The sequence below is a fragment of the Equus przewalskii genome, chromosome 17, assembly GCF_037783145.1.
Source record: "Equus przewalskii isolate Varuska chromosome 17, EquPr2, whole genome shotgun sequence".
NCBI lineage: Eukaryota > Metazoa > Chordata > Mammalia > Perissodactyla > Equidae > Equus > Equus przewalskii.
The window spans coordinates 80,534,209-80,560,616 of NC_091847.1; the positions used below are offsets into that span (position 1 = coordinate 80,534,209).

The window sequence follows — 26,408 nt, forward strand, 5'->3', positions numbered from 1 at the left end:
TCCTGCGGGAGAGCACTGCTTGGGTGGAGGCACGAAGGGCACCTTCCGGAATGCTGGAATTGTTCCACAGTTTAATCCAGGAAGCATCTACGTGTGTGTGCATACGTGTGTTAAGTAAAAACTTATTGAGGTTTGTCCACTTTAATGTATGTAAATTATTCCTCAACTCATGTAATAAAAATAAATAAATACAGTCACAGTCTTCTGAAAGACAGAGAGAGAAGGAAGGAAGGCAGGAAGGAAAGAAGGAAAAACCTTGAGTGATTATCATTCCCTGCAGCGTAAAGTCAAAACTTCTTAGCATGTCCTTTAAGATCTTCCACAATATAGCCATGACCTAATTTTTCAAACGAAAATTCCCGCCACTTCCCTTACGTGAAAACTTTCCTCCAGTCAGACTGACCTGCTTGCATGTGACTTCACCCAATAGAACTCGTGGTTTCTTACCTTCCCCTTCTTTCTCCTCTTTCTTCTTTTGCAATCACTCCTCACCCACCTGGAATGTTATTCTTTTCCATCCAAATCTTAACCACACATGAAGGTCCACCTGTTCCCTCATGGCTCCTTCTTCTGACCACTTGTCGTGGGTTGAATTGTGTTCTCCAAGAAGACATGCTCAAGTCCTAACCCCTGGAACCTGTGAATGACCTTACTTGAAAACAAGGGTCTTTGCAGATGTAATTAGTGACGATGAGGTGATACTGGATGAGGGTGGGCACTAAACCCAGTGACTGGTGTCCCTGTTAGAAGGCCCTGTGAGGATATAGTGACACAGAGAAGAATGCCATGAGAAGATGGACACAAAGATTGGAATGACACGTCCATCAGAAACTGGGAAAGAGATAAGCAAGTATTCTCCCCTAGAGCCTTCGGAGGGGACCCTGCATCACCTTGACTTAGGGCTTCCAGGCTCCAGAACAGAGAAAAAATAAATTCCTGCTCTTTCAAACCTCCCAGTTTGTGGTAACTTGTTATGGCAGCCCTAGGACACTGATAAGCCACTCCTACCCATGGGCATTCCTTTTTACTTCTCAATCCCCATAGCTCCTACATTCTAAACATGTCACTTGGTCCCTGAGGCAGCCAGCCTCATACGTGGCCCACAGCGATGCCCACCTCATGGTACTGATGCCCCTGTGTGGCCCCTCCCACACTGATAGCATATCACAGAGATGATGTGTGGCTTCTGAGGTCAGGCAGTAGAAGAACCTGCAGCATCTGCTTCGCTCTCTTGGACCATTCTATCCGGGAAAAGCCAGTGCCGTGTCCTTAGAACACTCAGGAAGCCTATGGAAAAATATATGTGGTAACAGCCATCACAAACTCAGCATTTATGAGAGCGAGCCCTCTTGGAAACCCATCCTCCAACCCTAGTCAAAGCTTCAGATGGCTGAGATCTTGACTGCAACCTGTAAGACCTTGAACAAGAACCGCCTAGCTAATCCACTCCTCTCTTCCAAACCCACAGGAAACTATATGAGACAATAAATAGCTATTGTTTTAGGACACTAGGGGATGGGGTAAATTTTTCAGCAACAACAGGTACTTAGCACAATCCTTATCATCGTACGTGCTATTGTTAGTGGCAGCCAGTGGTTCCGACTGCCAGCACTCCTAAGGACAGCAGAGTGGAACCCTGTCTGGTCTTTTTGAGCCGTCCTCTCTCACTTTCTGGTGCTGTATCAGACAATGCTCACTGCTATTCACAGGGTTTTCACGGCCACACAGTTTTTTCGGAAGTGGGTGGCCAGGTCCTTCCTCCTAGATTGTCTTAGTCTGGAAGCTCCGCTGAAACCTGTCCACCATGCCGGTATCTGAAATCCTGGTGACACAGATTTCAGCATCACAGCAATATGCAGCTGCCACAGTGTGACAACCAACAGACAGGTGGTGTGGTTCCCTGACGGGGAAATGAGCTCAGGCCACAGCTGTGAGAGCAATGGATCTGAACCACTAGACCACCAGGGCTCCTTACCAGACACAAGCTCATATTTCTTCTCTCTCCCTGGGAGGATCTTTAATTTTCAAGTAGAAATGCAAACTCCTTGAGGGCAGGTATTGTTTCTTGTGCTTCTCTGTATCCCTCAACCATGTCCCCTAATTTTATGTATAAACATCAGTTGTAGGTATATATCACGTGTGTGTGTATATATATACACGCACAGTGTGCTCAGTAAGCATGTGTGAATGCTGAGTGAATAAATGATCACAATGTATCCCATTAGATAAGCTTTCAGAATATTGCATTGACTCCACAAGTACACCTCTCATTTAAGGATCAAGTTTATGGAAACTGCCACAGGCAAATCCCTTGAGAAAAGCCGCCTTTGAGGCCATTTTGAAGCTTTTTTCTCTCCCACCATTTCCCTTCCTCTTTCTTGTTGTCTGTTGGCTCCTGAAGGGTAGCTCACCTCTGGTGGCTTGACCTAATTAGGAGATGTAATTTAACAGGAAAAATAAATAAATAATAGAAATCCTCTGAGATAGCAGATTTGAAACAAAGAAAAGTGGTTCTTTCATTTCATGTTTTGGCAAGAGCTTCCCTGCTAAAGTTATCCCCTTTCCACCTCAGGCTACGCAATTTGTGAAGCACGAAGAAGAAAGGTAGATAAGTTCAGGGGCGGCTGGAAAGGATGACTTCGTAACGGTCGCAGGAGGAGCGAGGGCCAGCTCACTTCCCTGAAGGGGCCCTGCTGGTGGATTCCTGACAGGACACTGAGTGAGGCTGGGTAGGAGGAGCATTGACGATGCCGACACGGAGGACCACACACTCTAAGGATGACAAGAGACCTTGTGACTCCTCTAACCCAATCCCTCAGGACATGCTGTGACACCTGTTGTGTGTGTGACACAACAAAACTCCATATACAAAGCACCTAGACAATAGAGGTTTTTGATTCACACATTTGGCACTCTTGCTTTAGGAAAAAGAAAAAAGGTAAGTAAGCTAAGCAGATTTTCAGGGCTCATCACAAAGCTGACTTCCAGGGGACGTCACTGGGCCAGGTTGGGCTCCATCCACTTCCCTCTCCTCTTCCTCTCAGAGGCGTGATGCTGGGTTCCTGTAAAATGCGTAACTGCTTTCTGAATCACCCCAGAAGCACTGAACTACACCGATCATAATTGAATGCATTGTTGATTCTTTCTTTGAAAACTGATATTCTGGTTTGTCATTAAATGATTCCATTTATCTATCTAACAAAACTCAAAAGCCTACCGTGTGTATGACCTGCCTGATGGCTGACATTTATGAAGGTGAAAACTATGATCTTACTCCCATTTTACGAGGTACAGAAAGGGTAAGTAACTTACCAAAGTCAGACGGCAAATAAAAGGTAAAGTCAGGAAGCAAACCCAGGTAGTGTGACTATGGAGGCATGCTCTTCATTCCCTCCATTCCTTCCAATCAACTGTAAAACTATATTCTTCGTCTACTTGGAATCAGTGGGCGCTCACTGCACGGGGAGCACATCCATGTCTCTGTGTAAGTACCTCCTAATTGCAGGAAAGAACCCGGTCACTTTCAGCCTTCTTTCCACCCCAACACGCCCAGGGGAGCGTCGCACCCCCACTGATACCCAGGGCTCAGACATAATCACTCTCCTGTGGCTGGGCAGAGATTCTGCTCACCCCGCTACTAAGAACCCTTACCCAGAATTGAGAAACTCCACTTTGGGCATGGCGGCATGAAGAGCTCTGCAGACCCATTCAGAAAAATTGGCTAAAATTATCTTTAAAACAATGACTTAAACTCTGTGGAAATATTTCTACTAGTATACAGCAAATGAAGAAAAACTTATTCATGAACATCTGCTGAAACCCAACAAGAACTACAAGAGTTAGTGACACCTGAACAAGCTTGGTGAAGTGGAGACACTTCTCCAAACTACTGCAGCTGTGAACACAGGGCCCCTTTCCTTCCAGCTACCAGTCAGAGGCGACTTTCCCAGGAGGGGGAGGGCCTTGCATTTCTCATCTTCCCTCCAGCTACCTGTTGCTGAAGCTAAGTGCCATGTGAGTGCAGCCAAGAGGTGGGGCTCCCTTCTTCTTCCAGCCCAGCTCATGGGGCAGAGGCTCTACCATGGGCACAGTGCTGCTGAGAAGGCTGTGTCCCCAGTCATGCTTGTGCAGCTCAGGTTCTGCACCAAGAGAGGCAAGCCGAGGAGACCTGGTCCTGTTGCCCTCCCTTTACACCAAGCACTCAGCTTCTAAAGTGGGGTATCACTCAGAGAGAAGCACACCATCGTCCTGCCTCCAGCATCAGAACTCACAGATTTTGCCTGGGGGCAGTACTAGGCCACAGAACAGAGAGCCCCAAATCCTTCCCCAAAGAAACAGACATTATTTGCAACAGACTGTGGAGAAATTCAAGTCTAAGGGTTCTCTCAAAACAGTGACATTATGGTAAAAGGCAGTTGGGAGAAGATTGACAGTCATTGGAGATGCAGACGAAACTGCAGGACAGCTAGCTTGTTGTAGACAAACAAGCAAAAGAGACATCTTATCCTCCTGGGGTAAGAACAAATTGCAAAAGCCTGACCTCAGCATGTTCCCTTCAAAGACGCCTAAATGTGATTGGATTGGTCTGTGAAGAAATTTATGCCCCAGGACATTGTTGAAAACAGCAAAGTGATCAGCCAGCAATTAACTGAATTTAACAGCTGGGTGTGGTCATGGAAAGAGAGCCAGCTGAAACCACAGTCACCCCAGGGTGAGCACTGCACCCAGGGAGCTGATCAGAGACCTCACCATGTGGGAGGGTGAGATGGCAAGGAGAGAGCCTTCACTGAAATGCTCTGCCAGTTACTGACAAGTAGAGAAGCAGGTGAAATAACAACCCCTGGAGAGCCTGGCACTCAGAGGAGCTACAACATGTTATCTCAAATGCCCACTCTCAGCAGAAGAGTGTGATACAGGTAAAGAAACAAGAAAGAAGGATGTTCACTGCTTTATGCAAAACAGGCAACAGAAATGGACTCTGAGAACAACCAGATGCTGGATTTAGCAGACAAAGACTTCAAGTAGCCATTACAAATATGCCCAAAAAACTAGTGAAAACCACAATTAAAGCAGCAGAAGTCGGTATGATGACAGTGTTGCACCAAATGGAGAATATCAATAAAGAGACAGAAATTGTTTCTTTTTAAAGAACCAAATGGGAATTTTGGAGTTGATAAGTAACTGAAGTGTAAAATTCACTAGAGCGTCTCAACAGATTCAAAATAGCAGAAGAACGAATTAGCAAACTTAAAGATGGATTGATAAAGTCTACACAACCTGAGGCAAATAGAAAAAAAAAAAAAAAGAATAAGAAAAGTGAACAGAGCATGAGAAGTGTGGGATACCATTAACTGCACCAATACACACATAATGGGAGTACCAGAAGGGGAGGAGAGAAAAAGAAGCAGAAAAAATATTTGAAGAAATAATAGCTGAAAAACACTGATCCACACATCCAGAAAGCACAACGAGCTCCGAGGATAAACACAAAGAGACCCACAAACAGATAGTAAAACTGCTGACAGCTAAAGACAATGAGAAAATCTTGAAAGCAGCAAGAGAAAAATGACACACCATTTATAAGGAAATTCCAATGAGATTAACAGCTGAGTTCTCAGCAGAAATAATAGAGACCAGAAGGCAGTGAGACAACAAATTCAAAGTGTTCAAATAAAAATCTCCCAACAGGGGGCCGGCCCTGTGGCCAAGTGGTTAAGTCTTCATGCTCCGCTTCAGCGGCCCAGGATTTCACTGGTTCAGATCCTGAGCATGGACCTAGCACCACTCATCAAGCCATGCTGAAGTGACATCCCACAGAGCTGAACCAGAAGGACCACAGCTAGAATATACAGCTATGTACTGGGGGGCTTTGGGGACAAGAAGAAAGAGAAAAAAAAAGAAGATTGGCAACAGATGCTAGCTCTGGGTCAATCTTTTAAAAAAATAAAATAAAACAAAAATCTCCCAACCAAGAATCCTATATCCAGCAAAGCTACCTTTCAAAAATTAAGGCAAAATAAAGACATTTCCAAAAAGACAAAAACAGAGGATTTGTTGCTAGCAGACTTGCCTTATAAGAAATACTAAAGAAAATTCTTTAGGCTGAAAGCAAGTGATCCCAGACAGTAATTCAAATCCACACCAGAAAAAAAGAGCATTGGTAAAAGTAATTATGCAATTACAAAAGACAACGTAAATTCACATTTCTTGTCCTTTCTTCTCTTAGCTGATTTTAAATTCAATTGCATAAAACAATATGCGTATAGTGTATTGGGCCTATAAACATATCAAAAAGTATTTTATTTGCCAATAACAGCACAAAGGAGGTAGGTGGGAGTAAAGCTGCTTGGGGCTAAGGACAGGATTCCAGATGGTAACTCAAATACACAGGAACAAATGCAGAGAAGCAAAAACAGTAAATAAGAAGATTAATCTAACAAAGGTTATGCAAATATACTTGCTTTTCTTTCTTCCCTTAGCTTCTTTAAAAGAAAATAATAAAATATGTAAGGATAAATACAACAAAAAGTGAAAAACTTATATCCTGAAAATTACAAAACATCATTGTAAGAGGTTAAAGATCTAAGTAAGTGGAAAGCATCCCATGGTGGTGAATCGGAGGACTTGATATTGTTAAGACGGCGATACTCCCCAAATTGATCTACAGTTTCAGTGCAATTTATACCCTTTCAGAATTTCATCTGCCTTTCTTGTAGAAACTGGTTGGCTGATCCTAAGAGTTACGTGGAATTGGAAGGCACCAGAATAGCCAAATCAATCTCAAAAAATAACAAGGTTGGAGGACTCATACTCTCCAATTTCAAAACTTACTACAAAGCAACAGTAATCAAAACAGTGTGACACTCACGTATGTTATGGATAGACATAGAGATCAATGGAAAAGAATCGAGAGTCCAGAAATAAACCCATGTATCTCCAGTCAACTGACTTTTGACAAGGGTGCCAAGACCATCCGACGGGGAAAGAATAGTCTTTTTAACAAATGGTGCTGGGACAACTGAGTAGCACCTGCAAAACAATGAAATAATACCGTTCCCTTACACCATATACAAAACTAACACAAAAAGGATCAAAGACCCAAATGTACAAACTAAAATAATAAAATTTTAGAAGAAAATATAGAAGTAAATCTGCATGATTTTGGATTTGGCAACAAATTCTAAGATACGACCCCAAAAGCGTGAACCACAAAAGAAAAAATAGGCAAATTGGACTTCACCAAAATTTAAAACACCTATTCTTCAAAGGACACTATCCAGAAAGTGAAAAGACAACCCCCAGAATAGAATATTTGCAAATCATATATTTAATAAGGAACTTGTATCCACAATACATAAAGAACTCCCTTAATTCCTTAGTAAAAAGACAACCCAATTTTAAAGGCAAAGGCAAAGGTTTGTATAGACATTTCTCCAAAGAAGCTATACAAATGGTCAATAGGCACATGAAAAGATACTCGATACCATTAGTCATCAGAGAAATGTAAATTAAAACCGCAGTGAGATACCATTTCACACTCAGTAGGATGGTTAGAATCAAAAAGTTAGATAACAACAAGTGTTAGTGAGGATATGGATAAATTGGAACCTCATATACTGCTAGAGGGAATTTAAAATGGTGCGGCCACCTTGGAAAATAGTCCACACTTCCGCAAATGGTTAAGCACGGAGTGACCATGTGACCAGGCAATTCTACTCCTAGGTCTACACCTAAGAGAACTGAAACACATGTCCACACAGAAAACTTGTACGTGCGTGTTCAGAGCAGCATTAAGCACTACAGCAAGAGGCAGAGACAACCCAAACGTCTATCAGCTGAGGAGTAGTAAACAAGATGCAGTATAGTCAGACAACGGAAAAAGTATTTGGCCATTAAATAGAAAAAAGTACTGATACATTCTATGACATGGATGAACCTTGGAAACATTATCCTAAAGGAACAAGCCAGTCACAGAAGGCCATATATTATATGATTCCATTTATATGAAATGTTCAGAATAGGCTAATCTATAACAAAAGAAAGTAGACTAGTGGCTGCTTAGGGCTGGTGAAAATGCAGACATAGGGGGTGGAGAGGCAACAGCTAAAAGATATGGGATTTCTTTTTGAGGTGATGAAAGTATTCCAGATTGTGGTGATGGTTGCACATATTTGTGAATATACTAAAAAAAGTACACTTTACTGAGTGAATTCTATGGTAAACTATATCTCAATAAAGCTGTTATTTGAAAGAAAAATAATTGAGTAACATTCTACAAAATATCTGAGCAGTACTCCTGAAAACTGTCAAGGTCATCAAATACAAGACAGTCCGAGAAACTGTCGCAAACCAGGACAGGCTAGGGAGACATGAGGACTAAATGTAGTGTGGTGCCCTGGATGGGACTCCGGAGCAGGAGGGACGTGGTAGGGAAACTGAGGAACCCTGCACAGCGTGCCGTGTAATTACCAGTAATGCACAACGCTGCTTCCTTACCTGGGACCAGCACAACATGTGAGATGTTAGCAGGTGAAACTGCACGAGGGGACATACAAGCTCTCTGTGCTGTCTTTCCAACTTTTCTCTAAACCTAAAAATATTTCTAAATAAAACATTTATTTAAATTTTTTCAAAAAGAATCACTACCCTAGACCAGTGCTTCCCGACTTCTCTTCGTTCTAGGAATTCGCCGAAGATGATTGAATTTGCTGTGGCTCTCCTTTGTGGAGAGGTCAGTGAAAAATTGTGTTTTTTGGAGAGAAACCTGCTGGAAAGAGCAGGGGAGGAGGCATCACACTGTTGGAATCATGGAAAAAGGAGAAAAGAAGTAGAAGAAAGTGTGGCAGAAGTTGGCAGCTAATCCTGGTGGCCAGACAAAGCAGAGCTTTGCCTACAAACATTCAGGAGGTTAGAGGAGAGTGACTTGAGAAGGGAGAGGGGGATGGCTGACGGCAGAGGGGACCAGGCAGGGGTGTTGGGTAGGAGGGTCCCTGGAGTTGTCCATGCAGGAAAGGCTGAAGGGACAAGGAAAGCAGGAGACCAGCAACGGTCCTCTCCACATCTCAGACTGTCATTTTTCTCTCCACCAGACAGTTCTTGACAAGTGTCCACTTCTCACAAGCACGAGAGGGCATGCAGAGGGCCGTGACATCTTTCCTCCTGGTACCTCCTGCTGGGCTGGTGTCCTGCAGGTCCAACGTACTTTGGGAAATGTTTTAGGACAGTCTTACAGGAATATCTTACAAACATGGACTCCTTTGCCAAAATAGGCAAGTGTTCAGGATGTAGGACTCTAATAAACATAGCAAGACAAGAATCTGATGAGAATATAGAAAGGAAATCACTTAAAAGACATTTATTGGACATTTACTATAACTCATCTCCTAAGTCAGGAGCTGGGGGTAAGACATAGACGCACTCTCTGCCAACCACTGAGAAACTCACAATCAAGTGCATGTGCTTGTGAGGCAGGGAGGGGAGGAAGGCAGTGGTGTGGAAGAGAGAACTTAGAAAGAAAGAAAAAGAAAAACACACAATACAAAGCCAAAGGGCAAATAACATAAAGCTAAACCGATCTCTTTCTGCTCCTGCAGAAGCTCAGGCCAAAAAAAAAAACCCCAGGCAAGGTTGCACAGTGTGGAGGAGACACGGGGAGCAATAACCCTGGCCAACACTCATGGAGCATCACTGTGTCCTGTCAGAGCCACACCAAGAACTTGACGTGTGTTATGTCACCCAGCGCACAACTCTCCAGGGAGCTGTATTTTTAATACCCATTTTCCAGATTGTGAAATTACAGCTTACAGAGGTTAAATAGCTTGCTAGGACACAGAGATGGGAAATAGTGGAACTTAGGGAGTCGTTCTCCAGATCAGCGTGTTTAAACTCTATGCAACAGTGACTGGGCAAAGGGATGAAAGCTCAGACAAACAGATTATGTCCTCATTTTAAAAGGAAACTTTGCACAGGATGAAAGAAAAAAAATTAGATCTAAAGTCTTCCATCCTTAAATCCATCCCTAAAAACGGGGTCAGACTCAGCTGATGAAGAGAATGGAAACAGGAGGAAAAGAGAAATGGTAAATGCACAAGCGTAGCCACACTCCAGGGAGACCCTCCTCTTCTGCGAGAGCAAGGAGGGAGCAGCCTCAGCTCCGAGTTAGCGCTTCCTGTGCCAAATATCGATCCAGTGAGGCAGTGACACAGCAGAATGAATGAAGAAATGTGTACTCAGAGCCATTATTGCCTCAGAACAACGCATGCACCCAGCTAGTGTGCATTTTAAGGTCGAGGAGAGTGCACAGAAACAACTTCCCGGGGACAGTCCAAGAAGGGCAACGTATGTTGAACGATGGCATGCAGAGTCAGAGCACTTTGTTTGTTAGAAGCTGGGAGACGGCAGCTCCTTCGGGCAGAAGCCTTTTAGCTGCATCACTGCATGGATCTTCTGGGCGAGGGACATACATGAACACTTATGGGTTCTCAACACATTATATACAGCATGCAGAAACAGGCCCATTTATAGTCATGCATGGAATTGTCTTGGCCGTATTTCTGTGCCGGAAGGTACTGCAGTCAAAGCAGGAGTGGGTGTGGCACCTGGGGCTCATCCCGAGAGCTGTGGTCCAGTTTGGTATCATGCAGACATTTGGGGGTCACGGGGCCCTTTTCAACCCACATACTCAACTTCCGGACCTCACATCTCTCCATCTTACCCCATTGTCCCCATTCTAAGATCAAAACGGACTCTCCGATTTGTCACTTTTGCCCATTGCTAATGTGGCTTCACATAACATAAATGTGAATATATGAATTTTAAGAAATTATACATGAGGTGTGAACATCTTTGCACAGATAGAATTCAACTGAAGAATCCTGTACAAAGTCACATTTGCTCACACTTGCTAACGAGAACTTCATGATGGATTTTCTTTCTGCAAGTCCTCCTTTTGCGTAAGCTGGATCAGAAAAATATGACTTTGCAGAGGCACACTGTGTAAATTGTGAGCCCGTGCCTTTACGAGGCAGGCTATGGGGACAGGTTGTGGGACTGAAGGCTCTTTCGAGAGGGCATTCTCTGGGGACCTTGTTACTGCTCTGCACAATGGCTGCTGCTGCCAGTGCTCAGCTGATCTGGGGCTCCTCCTCCGGTTGTTAATGCTGAGTTCAGTTTTCAGTGAGAAAAGCGTGGGACATTAGTGCTGGTGAGCCAACCAGCAAACATCTGTCTGACCCTCTCACTCTGCAGACGAGGAATCCCAAATCCAAGATGTCCAGTGGTTTGCTCAAGGTCATATGACTTTGCAAGTTTGGTAAACATCTCAAGTCTCATAAACATTTTAAACTTGGATGTCTGCATGGCCCAGTCCATTGAGGACAGGAAGTGGTTACAATCATTTCCTGTTTCCCAGCTTACAGCCCTGAAGGACACTGACTGCAGCAACTCAGAAAAAATTTGGATGTCAGGGGCTGCGACAGGTTTTGTGGGGCCTGAAGTTTATAAAACTTGGAATCCCCTCTGAGAAAAGCAATGCTAAGCTACAAATATACAAATAGGTACAAAAAGAAAGGAATATTAATTTAGAATGAAAAAATAAAACTCAGCTAATTTTCAAAAGTGGGCAGAACCCATGCAAATGAGGGATCCTAATGCTTAAACTTCACTAGCTGTGTGGCAAATCTACCTCCATGGCACCCAGAGTTTCTGTGACAAAAGCTGTTTTAACTTGGCCTTCAAGCCAATCTGGAAGCTACTCCACCCACCAAAAGTACAGTCTATGACACCTTACCACCATCTCAGCACGACAACCATCCAGGGCAGGCAGATAAAGAAGCTCAAAGAGATGGAAAAGCACGCGCCTCTGAACACGGTGAAATCGTTGTGGAGAATGCCTGAGTGACAGCAACCGTCCTGCCTGTCTGCCCTCCTGGACCACACGGCTCCACCCTGGCTCCCTCAGAGGGCAGCCCCACTGCCGTGTGGTGCCTCCAGTGTTCCCATGTGGAAGAAATTGGGCAATTTTCCTTAAAACTAAGCTTTTCACAGTCTCTTCCTCCTTCTTAACCCCTAAGATCAGGTTGACCCCTCCTTGACTCCTCCACAGCCCAAAACTCTGGCGAGGTGACCCCTCTAGCCACAGGCGATGGCGGGCGCACCTCCATTCTCCTCATGCATTATGCAGTGAAGCAAGGGAGGGAAAGGAGTGTGGGGCAGCGTTGACCTAGGAGCACTGTTCACCGGGTCTACTGTGAAAAGGCTCTTTAAGACAAAGCTGACCTCCGAGGGGTCCCTGCACTGCGTGTTGATTTCCCACGTGGCCGCCTCTCACTCTCTTCCCTTCTCATCTTTTGGCTCCCATGCCCATGCTTTCCTCCTGCCACAAGCCCACCTGTTCAGAGGACATCCTCTGTGATGAATGGGATGAGTCCTCCCTGTGGAAGGACCCAGGCCACCCTAGGCAAATGGCAAATAGTCTAAGACTTACTCAGTTACGGCCCTTGGCCCTCCCCCATCTCATCACCCGCCCCCACCCCGCCTTAAGGCATGTGTCTTTAAACAGATGAAAAACTCTTAAGCAAAAAGTTTGAAGTCAATGAGCTTTAATAAAATGTCTAATATATATTTAAGAAAAACTTCTAGGCATCTTAAAATAGGGCATTGCATTTAATCCTCACAACCCACTGTAATGGGAAGAAATCAAGAAACCAAGAGTGTTGGGGGCAGCTAGCCAAGAGTGAGGGGGTACCTGAGAGGGGCTGGGTAACTTGTCAGAAGAGTAGAGGTGGGGACAAGATGTCGCTGTCATGAATTCTATCTTGCTGACTCCTCTCCCTCTCTCTCTCTCTCTCTCTCTCTCTCTCTCACACACAAGCGCGCGCGCGCACACACAGCACAAATGCCTTAGAGGGCGGGGGGTTGGGGGGCAGTTACCAATGTCCAGTCCAAGCCAAGCCTCTCGTTTTGCATTCCCCGCACTGCCAGGGGCAGCCAAGTGTAGGCGGAGTGGGGAGGGGCACCCAGAAGGAGAAGGACGAATTTAAAAGGAAAGATTTACGAGGCCATGAAGATGTTTCTCCCAGACTCCTGAGTGCAGGAGTCTGACTTATTTATTTTATTTTCATTTGTAACCCAAACCTTCCCCTGACTCCCATTGGCCCCAGCTGAGAGGGGAGAGAGGGCCGGGCCGTCAGGCGTTGATCGCCGGGCCAACAGGAGACCGTGTGGCGTGATGCTGACGCAGCCCACTGACAAGCCAGCGAGAGGCCCAGGGGAGCAGCTCTGAGCCAAGCAGCCAGAGCCAGGCAGGTAGGGAGCTGACGGCTGGGGAATTGCTAAGAGGCGCTGGGCTGCTGGGGGAGGCTGGTGAAACAGTGGACTCGGAGAAGGTGCCAGTCTGTGATGCACAAACACTGTTGTTTACCGGCTTCCCTTTGAGACTTCTCCGCTTCCTCCGTTCCATCAAGCTCCCCACCGTTTAAACTTCCTCTCTCCCTTCCCTGCCCACGTGATCCATCACCAGCTCAGTCCCCCCATCTCTATTCTGTAACGTTTCTCTCCCCCACTCCTTTTGGGAGAAGGAAGAGAGCAGATGAATACACATTAATAACATCAAAATGTCACTTAGTGGTCAACTGGAGAGGGACAGTCTCCCTGCTGTCCTCAAGGCAAACTATTGAATTGGGATCTGCAGAGCCAGGAGAAAGACCAGGCTGGAGGATTAAGGGGATGTCCGCGCTGGGATTCACTCACTCGTGGTGCAAAGGCACAAGGTGCACGAGCTATCCAAGGCTTGAGGACGGCTCACCACACTCCCTGGCGGGAAGCATCCCAGGAGAAGGGGGCAGTCTCCCCAGGCTGGAGTCCTCTTCTGTGAAGATGGAAGTTGGAGGGAGAGGGGAAGTGAAGTTTCAGGCCTATGGACAAGTCCTGAATCCTTTTCAGAACAGTGACCCCCAACCTTTGCACTTAACATGCCCATTTACTGAGGATCATAGGATCCTTTGCAAAGCCATCCCAAGTGGGAAGATCCATCATCCTTCTCATGCAAAAACAATGAAGAAAAAACCCAAACCTTTACTGATCTGCTTGCATTTACCCATCTTGCCCTGTCCCTTTTCTGGATGATGTTCAAATGATGTGAAACCCTCCGACCTCTCCCTTGGCACTGCCTATAACCACCCAGGCCTCTGACCCAGACCAAGCAAGATCACCGTTTTCACTCACTAAATGCACAGAACAGACACTGCCGATCTGAGGGCTGGAGGACTCAGACTGGCTGACCACTGGTGACTCTCAGCAGCCTGAGGTCACATGCTCCCTGCTCCTGAGGACCCCTGGGTCTCTGCTCCTCCACCTCCCTACTAGATGACGGGTTGCGTCATTCCCAATATATAGAAGGAACAGCAGAGGCCCGCTTGAGTGGAGGTGACTCGAGTCGGTCTGATTATCTGTTGTAGGGGAAGGGGTGATGCTGGAGACGTTGCATCAGCCCAGGGCCTATGCTGTGAGTGTTTCGCTCCACCCCAGGAGTGGGAGCCGCAGGGCTTAGCATCCAGTCTCAACTCGGACACCTGCTGCATCCAGAAGAAGCACTCAGGTCTGACTTCCAGACTTAGAATTGTCACTCAGCAATCACGTTAACTACATCACTGAAAATCCTCTGTGTCTCCCTATTGTCCTTGTAATAGAATCATAGCCCCTTACCACAATACTCAGGACCCTGGATGGTCTGGTTTTGCCCATTTCACCCCTCTCCCCGTCTCTCCCCTCCTCCCCAGCCACGTCAGCCTCCCTCCGTCCCTGAAGTCACGCAGGCTTATTTGTACCTCATTGTCCCTCCACCTATAATGTCCTCAAGTGCCTGGGGTCTGTCATTCCTTGGCCCTCAGCAAACACTGGGCTGCTCACTGGGTGGATGAAGTGTGAGTGCAGGACAGCAATAAAGCAATGGCACCCCTAAAGGAAAGTTTTTCGGGGGAACCAGTTTGAAATTTGATATATTTTCTTAAACCCAAGCAGTCATCATGGGAAATAGAAGAATCTTTCATTAGTTCGCTAATTCATCCATTTAGCGGGTACCTATGGCCCTCTTGCACCATCTGTCTCCCCTAACCACAATTTGAGCTCCAGGAAGGCAGGGCCTTGTCTGTCTTGGTCACCATCAGCACACAGACGGCGCTTGAGAAATGTCGGCTAGAGGAACGAGTGAGTTAATGAACAGACGAATGAATGTGATCTCAAGCTAATTGCTTAACCCTCCGAGCCTCAGTTTCCTCGTCTTTAAAGCATGACTAACGCCAGCGTCCTCGCCTGCTTCAAAGTGTTGGCGAGAGTAAGACATGTGCATGAGACCTGGTTTCCCAACACAGAGCGTGAGGCGGGGAGCAAGTCCTGCCGCTCTGTTTGGAAGGTGCAGTCCTGGGCTTCAAGAGTGAAGGCAAAAGGGGAAGAGACAAGAAGAATGGGAAGAAACGAAGACGACGCGTCACCGCATTGACCACTGCTCCACGTGAAGTCATGAAGAGGCACAACCAGCCACGTGGCAGGAGCATCCACAGGACCACACGGGACCTGTTGTACAGAGAAACTACACCTTGAAGCAATCCATGAAGGAAGGATGGGCATGCGCTGATGCTCACGCACTGGAGCATCTACTGCCCCATCCTTCCAGAAGGCCTCATCCTGACGCCCCAGGAAAGCACCCAGGAAGTCTACTCCTGTGTCCTTCAGCGCGACATTTCATCTCTGGGAGAGCCAGAGTCCCAGGGCTGTGGCAGGTCGGCCTCCAGGTGAAGCCCTGCAGCCCCACAGCTCCAGAGGGGACCCTGCTCCAGAACCAGCAGCTGGGTGTCCAGGCCAGGGGGCGAGTGAGGATGGGAAACTCCAACGAGGATAAGAGAATACACATGAGATTTTTTTTTTCTTTTGAGGAAGATTAGCCCTGAGCTAACTGCTGCCAATCCTCCTCTTTTTTTCTGAGGAAGACTGACCCTGAGCTAACATCTGTGCCCATCTTCCTCTACTTTATGTGTGGGACGCCTGCCACAGCATGGCTTGACAAGCGGTGTGTAGGTCCGTACCCAGGATCTGAACCAGTGAACTCCAGGCCACTGAAGCAGAATGTGTGAACTCACCCGCTGCACCACTGGGCTGGCCCCTACATGAGATATTTTTGATAAAGTATCTGAAAGTGATTTGAAAACTGTAAAGCCAAAACAATGAAAACCGATGTTGTTTTACTGGTCTTTTTTTAAATTTCAAGTGTGTTTCCAGTTCGTAGTTTCTGCACTTGTGTGAGTTTGATAAGCCGGCTAGATCATGCAAATGAAAAGCATCTCCCCTGTTTCCACGGTTATTGTAGAAACAGCTCCTCTCTGAAATAAGCCACTTCGTCTCCTATAAAAATCCTTCCATCCAAAATAGAAACATAAATGTGCTTTGTTAAAGTGGCTTTTTTTTTTTTTTGCTGTGTTTAGTTTGTATTATTGAGAGAAAACAGCAAATATGAGCAATCCACATGGGAGATACTTTTCATTCAGGAAAGCCCCTGCCTCTTGAGTCTGCTTGCATTACTCCTCTTCTATAACACCAGCTTCCTTGAGCCAGTTCTTAGGCTGGTGTATTGTCTACACGGAGATCAACTTTAACAGACCTCCAGTGTGCCAGTAGATGTTAATAGCACAGAGTCATGTAATGGTCAAAACACAGAGATTTCCTCACCTGAGACGCCTCCATCAGCAATTTCATAACTTGTTGACATGTGGCCCCTCATCAGGTTTTATCTATGAATCCAAGACCCATGCTATTTAGAGTCAGCCCAAGCTGGGGTCAGCCTGAACTGAGGAGCCCATGTGTTTTGGGTTTTGATTGCATTCGAGAGCCCGGTACAATGAAACTCCTGGCACACAGTAGGGCACACACAGGTACATAACTCAGTAAATAAGTGACAGAAGGAATGGACGTCGTCAGTTTAGAGCAGAGATTTAAAATTAAGGCACGGGCCCCAGAATGAGTGGGTCTGGGCTCCAGTCCCAGCCTTGTCACACAACAGATGGTGTGATGTGGGGCAGTGTGTGACCTCCTTGCGCCTCAGTCTGTGCCTGGACTCTCTCACCTGTAAAAATGTGATACCCCCATGGGTCTGTCTCGACGATTAGATGAGGCATGGAGCGTAAGTCTAGCCCAGTGCCCAGCACCAGCACCAGGACACTCAGCTTCGCTTTGATGGAGATTTTGAGTGCGCTGCCAGCTCCCACCTCGCCCGTGGAAATCACGGGAGGACGTGCTTTTCCCTCACGCCACCTGCCTTCACTGTTTCAACCAGGGCCAGGTTTACACATGTTTAAAATCCATTGTAAAACCTGCCTTAAAAAATTTGTGTAGCCAAAGGGAATCTCATACTGGGCACACCATGTATGTCACTTTGTGATACTCTGTGTTTTTAAACGAGGTGCTGCCAATTAATTTAAGTATTTTATTGGACATTTTACTGTTCCTGCGCCCCAAGGCTTTTTAAAGCAGCGACCAATTTTTTAAATCAAATAGATAAATGTAAAGTCATTGCACTTGAAATAACAGCAGCACAAGCGGTAGGGCCAGAATTTCCATTTGGGCTGTTTAATTATTTGCCTAATGGCCTGGAGGTTTTCCTAAAGCTTAGGGGATGAGCAGTGGGGTTGGTGGCTAACACCCCAAGCCCTTTACCTGGTGTCACCCAGGCCCCACGTCCACTCCCTGAATGAAGGTCCAGCCGAGATCTGAGCCATGTGGGACTTGCTCATCCTCCCGGGAGAAGTCATCTGGCTCCACTATTTCTCAAGTCTCTTTGACAGCCAGTTGTGTCTCCCTGATCCACAATGGAATTATGGATAATGAGTCATCATTGTAGACGCTTCCTGTAAACTGTTGCCTGTAACTATATTGCAAGCTGCAAAGCACCTTAATTTTAGTACAAAATAGCTCCCTACTATCCAAAATATAAACTGTTTTCTTGTGGAACCACTGAAGTTAAGAACTTTAAAATTAGCGTCATTAATGGTAGAATATTCACGCATTCCGTCGTCCTACGGGGACGCAGCATGGAGCACACAGCATCACTTTTGAAGAACTCTTGACACAATGTTTAACCTAAATTGAGCCAAGCTTTTGACTTAACTTCCAGTTTATAAGTGTAGGGAAGAGAGGGAAAAGTTAAATAAAACCACAGCAGAATAAGAAAGATCCAGAATGTGGGAAATTCTACAAGATAACCGGCTTAGTCTCTTAAAAAGTGTGATGTCATGGAAAAAAATGGAGGGGGGGATCTGTTCCAGATTAAGAGACTGAAACACCAAACACAATGCATGACTTTGATTGAATCCTGGTTTAAAAAATAACAGATATAAAACATATTTCAGGGATCATTGGGGAAATTTGAATTTAACTATTAGATAATATTAGAGAATTACTGTTAATGACCTAAATATGATTATACTGAAGAATGTTCTTTTTTTTAAGAGATAAATACTGAAGTATTTACCTTTGAAGTATTACATCCAAATGATCAGTGAAATATTAACAATTATTGATTCTAGGTGGTTGGTACCATATGGGTAGATAATTGTACCATCCTTTCAATAATTTAGCATGTTTGAAAATTGTCATGATAAAAGAACTTTTGAAATGTGGATTTTCCTGCATGAACTTCTGAAGTTATTAGCAATTTGGGCACTTGAGAACTCAACGTTTCTACTTCAGGAACTGGGACGTGGTAGGGGGAGGAAGGGCCTATCTTAAAATCTGGCTCCTATGTCCTATTCAGTGCACCATGTAATGTCTCTGTACTTCAAGTCACCATTTCAAAGGAAATAGGTGATCATTATTCTTTGCCTGTAGACTTTGCTAAGAGTTTGATGAGTAAACAGATCAGGTACACAATATTTCATGTATGAAGTGTATCTGTTTCATTATTTATTAGACGGAGCCTATGTAATCCTCCCTCACCTCCGCGATCGAATATCACGTTTCCTTACCCTTCTGCAATGCAGATTTCAAAGTCCTAGACCTATTAAAACTGGGCTCATCTTCCCACGTTTCTCATAAGTTAGTTTCTAAATCTAAGATGAAAGAATTTCTCAGCACAATAATTCATATAGAAAACACATCTTGGAACCAAATACATAGTTTAATCATTGTGATAGGGGAAGGGACAACCATTTGATGAATGAAATAGAGAGAAGCCAGGATTTGTTTAAACTGGAAAGCCAGCACTATCTGGGGCTCCTGTGTCTTCTCTGAGTCTCACATTCAAAGCTCTTACTACAATCACAGCGTGCGAGGTCAACAGTGGTGCCACCACTCTCTGGGTCTGTCCCTGGGCATTTTAGCTAAAATAGGGAATAAGTGTACATGAAATTCTTCAGTCAGGGGTCAAAGTGGAACTAGAAACCAGGCCCTGAACACCGAATATGTCTTGAATTGTTCTTGTCTGGAGGATTGACTCCCCTGGAAACACTTTAGTCTGCAACTTTCAATAAAGCACCGCTCGATTAGAAGAAGGAGCCTCTGCGTTGGGAGAGCTCAACATACTAGTCTCATCTGGGCCCTGCTTCTGAGATACCTCGCTAAGGAGGTGACTTTCATTCCATCTGAGACACCTCACCAAGGGAGGTGACATTGATTCCGTCCATGTTTTCCTTCTTTCTTTTATTCTTGGATTTATTAAATTCCCACTGGATGACAAGCACTGTTCTAGGTACTTAAAAGAGAGTAGATAACATAAGAAAATCAAGATTCTCACCTCTTGGAAGTTATGCTAGCGGGGGAATGGAAGAAGGTTAGTAATGAATAGGGAGCAAGGAAGATGGAGTGAGCCGGACCTACCTTAGATATTGTGGTCCAGGAAGCCCTCTCTGAGGAGGTGACCTTGGAATTGAGGCCATTGATCAGAGTCAGCCATGTGGCAGAGGAACCAGCTAATGGAAATGTTCCAGGGCAGGCGCGAGCCTGGTGGATTGGAAGGACAGCGAGAAAGCCCAAGTGACTGGAGCATGGAGAGTGACACAGAGTGACATGAAAAGTAGGTCTTGGTTAGGAGACTGGACTTGATTCTAACTCACTGGCCAGCCATTGGAGGGTCTCCCCTATTGCCCTCTTGCAGGGGCCCAAAATTTGGTTCAGATGTCAACACTAATGACACCGTGCCTACACCAACGGGGTGTGAAAAGTTTTGTTACTTATACAGCGAGGTTTTCTGAGGGCAGAAAGGCAGGCTTCCCAAACTTGTCTGAAAATGAGTTAAGAGAGCTGGAAAAAGAGATGGGCTTGGGTGTTTTTTGTTGTGGCAATGGGGACAGGTTGAGGGATCCCATGCACCGTCCCAGTAGAAATTCTCCAAAGAGGCCATGGAAATGTCCAGAAGAGAAAGGGGAGGCAGTAAACATTTACTAAGTCCTGCCTTGAGCTACAACATTTAAGGGGTCGGAAAGCAAGATTAGAAACATGGGGGAGTAAGAGGAAAAGGATGCAGACAGGTAGCCACCTCCTTCTCTGACCCCTGGCTGTCCATGTGTGTCAGGCCTGAGTTGCCACCACAAGCTGCCTGACCCAGGGTCACACACCAGGTCTTTAGACCAGGACTCTAAAGAAAGCAGACGCTAATGCAACTCCATTCCCGCGCTCCAGGAGCTCTCCCAGGCCAGTGGATAGAGTGTCTGATGTTGAGGTGTTCATAGAGCACTAAGGGGGGCACCAGGAAGATGACATCTATGCACAACCTTGAAGAACAGACCCCCTTCCAGACAGAAGGAAGAGCACGTGCAAAGGCAGGAGAGCCGAGAAAGTACGACAGCTTCAGGGAATCGCAAAACATTCCACATGCATCCTGCGTTGCTAACTTGCCAAAATACAAGAAATGAGATGTAGGCAAGTATCAGACTGTGCAGGACCTGGTAAAAAAAAAAAAATGACTTCACTTTACTTGGAAGGAAATAAGGAGCCATGAATGGATTTTAAGCAGTGTTGGCAAATGGGGCTTGCATTTTTGAACACTTCCTTCTGGAAGCAGTATGAATGAGTGAAGGGGCCAGAATGGAGATGGGGAGACTACATAAGAGACTGCTACAACATTCCAGGCAAGAGACGACGAGGGCTGAGCCAGGGCTGGGGCAGTGGCAGTGGCAATGGTAGTAGATGGAGTGAGGAGGACAGCTTCAAAGGGAAGTGACCTGTGAGGAGAAAGGTGACCTGAAGTTTCTGAGCTGAATGACCAGATAGATGGTGGTACCATTAACTGAAGCGTCGCTTGAAGAAGGAAAATCCTGTGAAAAGATGTGAAATATGATGAGATCAGTTTTGGGCTTGCTGAGTTGGAAGAGTCTGGATAAAGTTGGATAAAGCTGTCAAGCGTGGTGTTGGGATCAGCAGTCAGATCTGGTCTGGAGGTACCCGGAGATAGTGATTTAGGTGGCGTGAATAGTTGAAGCCACAGATATTGACGATTCCCATGAGAGATCCATCCATTTGGGTTGAATTTCTCAAACTCCTAGCATCCACAGGCAACTTACGATGTATTCATCACACATGCAGACAACCCATTTAGGCTTAACATTTTATCATAGGGGCCAGCCCCATGGCCGAGTGGTTAAGTTCATGTGCTCCAGTTCTGCGGCCCAGGGTTTGCTGGTTCAGATCCTGGGCACAGACCTACACGTTGCTCATCAAGCCATACTGTGGTGGCATCCCACATAGAACAACTAGAATGACCTACAGCTAGGATATACAACTATGTACTGGGGCTTTGGGGAGAAAAAACAAAGAGGAAGATTGGCAACAGATGTTAGCTCAGGGCCAATCTTCCTCACCAAAAAGCATACCTTTAAAAAAAATTACCACAATATTTTAAATACTAAAATTAAACAGATTATCTTAAATTAACATCAACAACAGTAATTTTTTCACTAAGATGGATGATTATCTGCACACTCTTGAAGATAATATGATGTGAATCTTCTGTTGGGCTCCTGAGTGTCCCCTTCACTGGATGAGAAAATCAGAAGTATTGGCTCTCATCTCAAGTTACTTAGGTAGTAGTGGGAAAAGAAAAAAAACTCTAAACTCCAGACAATGTGCTTAAAGTGACTATCTCAAAGAAAATGTATATGTTCCTATGTGTATTTGCTTTTCAGCTACAAGTAATAAAAACTTAAAAATTGCTTTAGAAAATAATTGTTTCACATCAATTAGAAGGACGATATTGTTCCCACCGTTGGTCAAGATATCTTCAGCTTAAGGTCTAGTTCACATCTTACCTTTTAGTTCAATTAGGAAACTCTAACCACAGCTAGAGGTCGTTAGGAATAGCAGCAGACGCTCCATGGCTCCCCCAGATAGTTCTGGGTAGTCAGAACAACACCGAGTCCAAAGGTTTTGGAGAGCTTTCTTGCTGAGACGTACCGTCCATGTTCTATCGGATGCTGAACTGATAAGAACATCATGCCCAAAGATGGAAACTTTGAACGTTTCAAGTGATGACAAGGAGGTGAAGACACATGGGTTCCCAGCTCCCTTTTTGGTGGCTTTGATCTCCTGATTGCGTTTGCTGTTGTTCTCTTCTAGTCTTTTGCATGTGGTTTTGAAATATGTGCAATAATATATTATTAATTTATTTTTCCAACACGCAAAACAATCTACTGTCAGGAAAGAGTAAAAATCTCATTAATTAAACCAGATGCACCACAGTTTAGTCCGACAAAGAATCCAGGATCTTATTTTTTTTTTTTTTTTTTTTTTAAGATTTTTTTTTATTTTTTCCTTTTTCTCCCCAAAGCCCCCCGGTACATAGTTGTGTATTCTTCGTTGTGGGTTCCTCTAGTTGTGGCATGTGGGACGCCGCCTCAGCGTGGTCGGATGAGCAGCGCCATGTCCGCGCCCAGGATTCGAACCAACGAAACACTGGGCCGCCTGCAGCAGAGCGCGCGAACTCAACCACTCGGCCACGGGGCCAGCCCCCAGGATCTTATTTTTAGCATGAAAACAACATGTAGTTTTTTTCCTTTAGACCCTGATCTAATAGGTTCGGTCTATTCAAGATAATGAATACATCACTGAGATACACCATCTAAACAAGCCACTGGCTGTCATAGAAATGGTGTTTCCTGGAAGTGTTAACATCAAAGAAAGATGTCGAGGGTTTTTTTGGTGCAACTTTAGGAAGGAACTTCAGAGGACCTGGTACAGGTGACGGCGCGCTTCTCCCTGAATGCAGCGGCTCCTCTTCTAGACGCGAACTCTGCAGGAACTCCCCCCGTGTGCCGGGACACGAACCAGACTCACGTCAGTGTTGTTTATAACAGAAAAAAAAGCGCAAACAGCGTAAATGTCCATCAACAGGAAAACGGACAAATAAACCATGCTATAAATAAATGAACAAAGTAAACCTACATGTATCAACATGGATCAATCCCAAAACCTCAGGTGGAGGGGAAAAGTTGCACAACTGTATTAGGGTATGACACGATTTACACCACGTTTAAAAACACACCACGGACCTGGATGCTGTCTATCAGTTACACAGACGCAGTGATATTGTCGCACAGTTACAGCAGCAACAAACGCCGGGTGAGCATGTGATTTGTCTACTAGGATGGAATAGGCTGCAATGTGGCAAAAATCATATTCCGAAACCTCAGTGGCTTATAAAGACATATTTCTTGCCCCTCTGAAGTCTCACGTGGGTCAGGTGGTCCTCTTACACCTTGAGGCTGGGAACACGAGCCTCCAAGACGGACCATCAAGAGGAGGGGAGAAGATGCACCCTTGCTCTTTCTGCCTTAATCCAGAAGGGATTTCCACTCATAGGCCACCGGCCAGAACTTCACTTGAGCCCAGATTGACAGATATTACTGAGCTCTAACTCTCTGCTATGGTGGAAAGCTCTGAAACAGGAGGGGAGGGCAGGGCAGGGCTCTAGGAGGAATTCGTAGGGGACTTCAATTCCCAAATATTTCAGCACTTTTGAAAAATCTGAGGCTACTGTGGCAGAGGAAGCCTCGATAAGGCTGAGTGGTGGATCCAGGGATATCCATCACGTTGTTCTCTCTGTCCGCTTATTTGTATTATTTCATCAATGTTTTTTAAAAAATTACATTTCCGCCCATATTTCATTTGTGTCGGTGCCTCGTGTTTGATAGCCAGCGGACCCGCATAGGGAAAACTAATCTTCGATTCTTTCTACAGCATCCTGAAATCCCACCATGGCCATCATTTTATCTTATCTACCAATTGTTACTATTTCCTTCCACACAGCATATTGTTGGTCACCAGCTATTCTCTGGGAATGACGTTACGTGTGGCTTGGCACCCAGGGGTACCCTCTTTTATTCAGCAAACGCTGACTGTATATTCTCAAAGATGAGGCACAATTACAGTTCCTAGGGACAAACAAGACCCGTGTTCTCACAGAACTTATGTTGTAGAGAAAGAGGATGGATGTTAAGGAAACAAAAAGTAAACAAAATAATTTCTGGGAAATAGCTGCGAAAATAAGAAAACAGGGTAGTGAGATGGAGAGCAACGTGGGGAGTTCTAACACTGGGACGTTAGGGAGCTGGCATCTGAGTGACAAGACAGAGGCGGTCAGGGTATAGGCTGAGGAGATGGTTCCAGGCAGAAGGAACGCCGGGCTCCGTGCTGAGCCCATAGGTAGAGCTCCATCAGATCCTTCTCAACGCTGCGTCTCACAGGACGACTCACAAAATCATTAACTAAACAAAATTCTCTCTCCCTCGGAGTTTTAGAAAAACACAATGTAAAGCCATCACGCACTCACCTTTAAGTGTACGTAGCACTCATACGCCAAGATTCAGCCCACTGACGTGCCCAGTTAAGGTCGCTGCTGGTCCTCGCACACGCGCTTGCAACTTCTCCTCCATCTTGTCTGTCACTGATATCATGGGACTTCGACAGGTGACCTGATGTGGGAATTTGCTAATGTCTCATTCCTCTTTCTTTCCAGGAACAATGTTTTAATTAACTTTGTTGTTCAATCTTCTTGTCGAAAGTGTGACCTATAACGTTCTTCCTACAAGAAAAAAACGTGAAATGTGTCATTCTCTTCCCTACCTTTAGAGACAAAATTACTCGCTTTTGTATCAGGAATTATTTTGCAGTTGTTCTAGAAAAACTCACTTGGTTTACCGGAGAGGACAGTGGGCTTCAAGGGGGTGCACACAGGAGTAATAATAATTATTATTTCTATAATAACTAGTATTTATTGGGCCCTTGCTATCTGCCAGGCATTATGCTAAATGCTTGCATGACATTTAAATCTCACAACAACACTTTGGGGAAGGCTTATTATTTAAATTTTACAAATGGAGAAATTGCGCCTTAGAAAGTTTAGATAACTTGTGTATGACCACATGTTCTAGAAGCAGGGAACTCAAGCAATCTAACACCACATCTGCACAGCAAAAATCTGACCATCCCAGAACTATCCCACCATGCTTAGATGGGGGCGGAATTAAGGAGGAAGTCAAAGATGTTGAAGGAAAATTAGGCCACTTAAGAAAGAAAACGAGAGCATTAAGAAGAGAGTTTTCAGAAGTTGTCAACAGTGTCCCACGACCCTGAGAGGGAGAACCTTCTTAAATTGTGCACCCCAGGCTCTTCTCTTGCCTCGTGCTGGTCCTGGCTCTGGGGAGGTGGAGAAGTAGTAGATGAGGACAGAGAGGTGCAAGGACAGGCTGATAGCAGAGTATAGGAGGGAGAGGGCAGGAGCTGGGAGGCCAGTTAAGAAACCACTGCAATAATCCAGGCAAGAAGTGATAGGAACTTGGACCAGGTGGCAGTGGGATGATAAGACGTAGTTGGATTCTGGATAGATTTTGAAAGTAGAGCTGATAGAATCTGCTGTCGGACCAGATGTGGAATGTGAGAGAAAGAGAGGAGTCAAGGATGACACAGAAGATTTTACCCTAAGCAACCACACCCGAATGCCAAGTAATTGGAGGTCTAACAAAAAGGCCACCGGTTTTTGGAGTCTAGAAGATGGCGGATGATCTTGGTGAGAGCATTTCCTGGGGAGTGGTGGGGAGGGAAGTAAGGTTGAGCTAAGTTAAGTAATAAATGAAACATAAGGAAGCAGAAGTAATGAATATAAACTCCCCTTGTGACTGTATATGTAAAGGAGACCTATGGTGTCCAGGACTCCCTGGTCAAGGTAAAGTTGTACATATTAAGATGGGAAAGAATTGTGCGTTCACGTGTGAGGAGAGGAAACCAACAGAAAGGAGTGATTAAAAGCACCTAGTAGAGGGAGGGGGGACTAGTTGAGCCGAAGAGATGAAGTGGGTGTGACTGCCCCCCCAGGGCACATGTAGGGGAGCCAGGCCTGAACAAGGAGGAGTCTGGAGGCAGGGAGGGGTGTGGCC

At 45.3% G+C, this 26,408-nt stretch overlaps 1 long non-coding RNA gene across 1 annotated transcript in view; it reads right to left on the reverse strand.

Moving 5' to 3' along the window:
- The window catches only part of LOC103548910 (uncharacterized), a 140,706-nt gene that overhangs the window by 59,180 nt on the left and 55,118 nt on the right, over positions 1-26,408 (reverse strand). Inside the window, exon 3 of the long non-coding RNA XR_544391.2 lies at positions 24,806-25,057. This is a non-coding gene — a long non-coding RNA (uncharacterized lncRNA). The remainder of the gene's footprint in view (positions 1-24,805; positions 25,058-26,408) is intronic.